The 4,985-nt window shown below is 50.0% G+C and overlaps 1 long non-coding RNA gene across 1 annotated transcript; it reads left to right on the top strand.

Moving 5' to 3' along the window:
- The first annotated feature begins 2,191 nt into the window (after nt 1-2,191).
- Nucleotides 2,192-4,750, top strand: LOC113620207 (uncharacterized). The gene is made up of 2 exons (XR_003432691.1): nt 2,192-2,385; nt 4,532-4,750. It is a non-coding gene; the product is annotated as an uncharacterized LOC113620207 (long non-coding RNA).
- Nucleotides 4,751-4,985: the final 235 nt, after the last annotated feature.

Raw genomic sequence — 4,985 nt, 5'->3', positions numbered from 1 at the left:
ACCCTGCAGTACTTTATACCTTTTCTTGTGACCAGTCTCTCTGTCCATCTCCCCCACAAGGCCATGGGCACCTGGGGAGGAGATGTCTCATCCTCGGACACTCAGCCCAAGGCCTGGTTCTTAGACGTTTATTGAATGGACAGAGAATTGTGCTATCTTTGCCCTCTCGGCTTCTTCACAGAGAAATCGACTTCTCCCAAAAGCACAGCATCCGCTGCGAAACCTTAAGGCTGCCGGTTGCCACTTTGCACTCGCCCTGAGGTTGCTGAGCCGATAGGCAAGAACCACCTCAAATCGAGACAAAATGCATTTGTGGTTTCGAAGGAAAGTCGTTAGAAGAAAAAGTCTGCCTTCCAAGGCCAAGGTTGCTCCAATTCCGTTTACTTAAAGTAGAAAGAAGACAATCCCGCCCCAGTGAGTCTGAGCCGGCTTGCAGGAAGGAGTGTTTTTTTGCTGAGTATCCACCACGAACCGCAGGAGAGAGCGGGCGGGAGACAGTGGGAGCCAAAGCAAACATTCTGAAGTCAGAGATAATGGGAGAAGGTAGGAGGAGTGGGAATAGGTTTGGAGGCCAAGCAGGAAACAGGTCTGAAAGGAAGGGTGGGAAAGCAGGAAGCTTTCCAAGCTTTTATGAAAAGATGGCCCTTCTGAGTCTGGGGGGAGATCCGTTTGGAGCCGGGCTGGCTGAGACAGCACCGAGCCCACCCTGCTCCAGCAGCCAACTCCCAAGCTGCCCACTCCTTGCCATCCTGCACTGGGTCCCAAGGGTTCCTTCTAACAGAGAGATTGCCCCATCCCCCCACTGCTCAAAATCCTTCCGGGGCTCCCTATTGCCCATCATTCAGAGAACCACCCAGATGAAGCGTTCCAGGCTTCTGTGTCCACACACTGGCCCCAGCCCTGCGTGTCCTTTCAGCTTTTTGTTGCCCCCTCCCTCTGTGGCACCACGCTGGGATCTAATGCACCCAACTGCATGCTCTTCCCTAAATGATCTCTACCTTTCCCAGCCTTTGTGTTTTTTCTTCTTCACAGCTATGTCTTACCTGCTCAAAAAGCACCTCGAGGGACTCTTTTCTCCACTGCTAACTCTCCCTCAGTGTCTAGTCTGGTGCTGGCCATACACCAAATCCTCAGTAATTGCCAGAAGAATTAATCAAGTCACCAAAACGGTGGAGGGGGTTCTGGACAATCCACCTGTCTGGTCAGCTCTTTCGTAGCTGGATGTCTTAGGGTGGGGTTCCCGGGAAGCAGCCTCTGAGAAAAGGACTGGGGTCCAAACAGTGCATTTTGGAGGTGAGCGTCAGTCTAGCGTGCTTTCATAAGCAGGTCGCATTCCTAGCACTGGGGACTTCTGGGAAGTGGGATGAAACACCAGTTAGAGCTGCTGCCACAGCAAGGGGCAAGGGCTCTAGGGTATTTCCCTGCCATCGCCCTTTCGTCCTGGCTGAGGGCAGTTCTGGGGGTTTTACTCCTGGCCACACAGCTGCTCACAGCAGGACCCCACGGGCAGATTCCAGATGAGTAGGAGGGGTGAGGGTGTGCGGCTTCACCTTCACAGGCTTCACCTCCAAATGCGGGCCCTGCTCTCCTAGCCTCTGCATCTTTGCCTGTGCTGTTCCCATGCCTGGACCGCCCTCTTCCGGGCCTTTCCCTCCAGCAGGTGAATTCCTACGCCCCTACATGGCCCAGCCACATGGTCTCTCTCCAGAGGCTTCTCCTGACCCACCCCGGAGGAGTCCGTGCCTCTCCCAGCGGCCCCATACCACCCACTCTCCTTATCACTTGTGCAGGAGTTCCCACTGTACCGACCCTGTGCTATCACTGCGTCCACTAGTGACCCCGGAGCTTTGTCTGCCTGCCCCTCTGGCCTGGGAGCCCCGTGAAGGTGGGGTCTCTATCTGATTCATCTGTGTGCCTAGCACCCAGCAGAGTGAAGGTGTCCAGTGAATGAATAATTGAGTGAATAAGCAACAGTAATCTCAAATATTTGTTGACTGCTTCCTATGTGCCTGACTCTGATCTAAATTCTTTATGCGTGATGACATTTCATCTACACGGCCACCCACAAGGGAGGAGCTATCATTATCTGCAACATACAGAGGAGACATCCAAAGCAGAGAGGACTTCAGGAACGTGCCCAGGGCCTCACTGCTCTAAGTGGCTGAGCGGGGAATGACTGGGAGGAGCTTCCCTGGTCCCTCAGTAGTGCCACGCCCCCATAAACCAGGGGAAAATGGAGGCTCAGCTGGCCCAGGGCTCCTCCAAGCCACCTTGGGCTAGGAAGCCATCTGCTGGGAGGGTGGTGAGAAAGGAAAACAGAGGAGGCTGCCGAGAGGGACCTGGAGGCTGCCCTCCTGCGAGCCGGGAAACCTGCCCAGGTCTTAGGTAAGTGGAGCTGAGTGTGGGGTCCTGTGAGGAGCAGCCTGGGTGGGTGTGAAGGGTGTCAGGTCACATGATTTCTGGAAGGGCAGTTGTGACAACAGACTCTCCCAGCCAGACAGCTCCTTACAGGCTTCTAAGCAGCTTCTTATCCATGATCCCATGTGCCCCTCATGGTCCCTTCCCCAACCCCAGTGACATGGGAAGAGACGGGTCTGCCCAGGGTCACAACAGAGCTGGGACTTCAAATTAGGTGTGTGTGACCCTGAGGGCAGTGCTCTTTCCACTGTGTCTCAGTCCTCAGTCAGGGTGCAGAGCAAACTTGCTTTCCCTCAGGGCTGGGGAGAGAGAGAGAGAGAGAGAGACAGCCAACATTAAGTCAGGCTCTCAGTAGGTACCAGAAAAACCTCATTCCATTCTCTTCACAGCCTTATGAGACAAAGATCATTACCCTCTTTGAAAGCTGAAGAAACTGAGGCCCAGAGAGGTTAAGCAGCTCAGCCAAAGTCACACAGCATGGGAGCGGAGAGCTAGGAGGGGGGCCAGTTTGAAATGGCCCCAAAGCATAAAATCTAGCAGGTAGATAGGAGAAGAGGACATTGGAGGGACTGAAAATTAAGTTTTGCCAAATTGAATTCGGCAACTGCACTGTTTACCTACAACCTATTAATCTATAAGCAGTTCATTCCAGAGAACCGGAGACAGGCTGCCTGAGAGACCTGCAGCTCAGACAATTCACCTTACAGCAGGCATGAAGCATACAGCCAAGGTCATGAGTAAGAATAGGATACCCACCGCTCCTGTGGCCAGAGGCAGCTGAACAGGCTGGCTGCCTACATCGTGGTCCCTAAGGCTTGACCTTAAGAGGTGCTAGGCTCTGTGCAGCAACAGAGGGAGGGGCAGACGCATGAAAGCGTCTCAGAGAACAAGAAAGGACTTTGCTAGCTGCTGAAATCCCAACTGTTTCATGAAATTTTATTTGGCCTCTGGTGAAAGAACTAGCTGTGATCCAACAAGGGCAAAATTGCAGCTGCAGGGGCTTCCCTGGTGGCGCAGTGGTCAAGAGTCCGCCTGCCGATGCAGGGGACGCGGGTTCGTGCCCCAGTCCGGTAGGATCCCACATGCCGCAGAGCGGCTAGGCCCGTGGGCTGTGGCCGCTGGGCCTGCGCATCCGGAGCCTGTGCTCCGCAGCAGGAGAGGCCGCAGCGGTGAGAGGCTCGCGTACCGTAAAAAAAAAAAAAAAAAAAAAAATGCAGCTGCAGGAAAAAAACTAGTCTCTTAAAATGCAAAGGCTTGAAGGTGCTTTCCAGAGATTGCACTGAGATAAATTCAGTGGTAAAAGAGACATCCGTTTGGAAAGGATGACCATTTCGTGGGAATCACAGGTTTAGGAAAGATGTTTTTCTCAGTAATATGACAGTGAGCTTGCAGCAACTGTTCAAGTTGGCTGTTAAGGAGAGCTGGAATTCTCCTTATTACATTAGAAAGGTTTGGAATTAATAGGGAATCCACCATGCAGGGTGGAATGCACTTAACAAATACCAAAGGCATTTAAAAATTGAAGACCAAAGGTTACAGTTGTATTTTATCTTTGGAGAGTTTCCCAAACATTCTCACTTGCATTAAGTCACATGATCTGCAGAACCCTAACAGGGCAGGAAAGAGCGGCCAGCATTGCATGCATTCTTTAAACAAAACAAAACAAAACAAAAACAGCTTTTTTGAGATATAATCCACATGCCATACAGTTCACCCATTTAAAGGGTACAGTTCATTAGTTTTTAGTATATTCACAGAGTTGTGCAATCACCACCGCTATCTAATTTCAGAACACTTTCAAAAATAAACCCTGTATCCATTAGCGGTCATTCAAAATTCCTTCTTTCTCTCAGCCCCTGGCAACCACTAATCTACTTTCTGTCTCTATGGACTTACCTATTCCAGACATTTCATATTAATGGAATCATATAATATGTGGTATTAACGGGCTGAATTGTGTCTCCTCCCCACAAAATTCATATGTTGAAGTCCTAACCCTCAGTACCTCAGAATGTGACCCTGTTTGGAAATAGGGTTGTGTTGCAGATGTAATTAGTTAAAATCAGGTCTTTAGGGTGGACCGTAATCCAATGACTTGTGTCCTTATAAAAAGGGGAAATTTGGACACAGGGAGAACGCAATGTGAAGATGAATGCAGAGATTGAGGTGATGTTTCTACAAGCCCAGGAACACCGAAGATTGCCAGCAAACCACCAAAAGCTACAAGAGGCATGAACAGATTTCCTCAGAAGAAAGCAATGCTGCCGACACCTTCATCTTGGGCTTCTAGCCTCCAGAACTAGGAGACAATAAATTTCTGTTAGTTAAGCCACCTAGTCTATGGTACTTTGTTATGGCAGCCCTGGCACTCTAATACACAGGGTCTTTAGTGGCTAGCTTCTTTCAGGTAGCATCATGTTTTCAAGGTTCATCCATGTTGTAGCATGTATCAGTACTTTATTCTTTTGAAAACCAAATCATATTCTATTGTATGGATTTTATTGTATGGATATATACCACATTTTATTTATCCATTCATCCATCGATGTAATTTGGGTCTTATTTTC

Source organism: Aethalodelphis obliquidens, unplaced genomic scaffold, assembly GCF_003676395.1.
Source record: "Aethalodelphis obliquidens isolate GAN/ISIS:26980383/991018 unplaced genomic scaffold, ASM367639v1 scaffold7, whole genome shotgun sequence".
NCBI lineage: Eukaryota > Metazoa > Chordata > Mammalia > Artiodactyla > Delphinidae > Aethalodelphis > Aethalodelphis obliquidens.
Note: the sequence above shows the minus strand (reverse complement) of the source record. Positions and strands in the feature narration are given on the sequence as shown.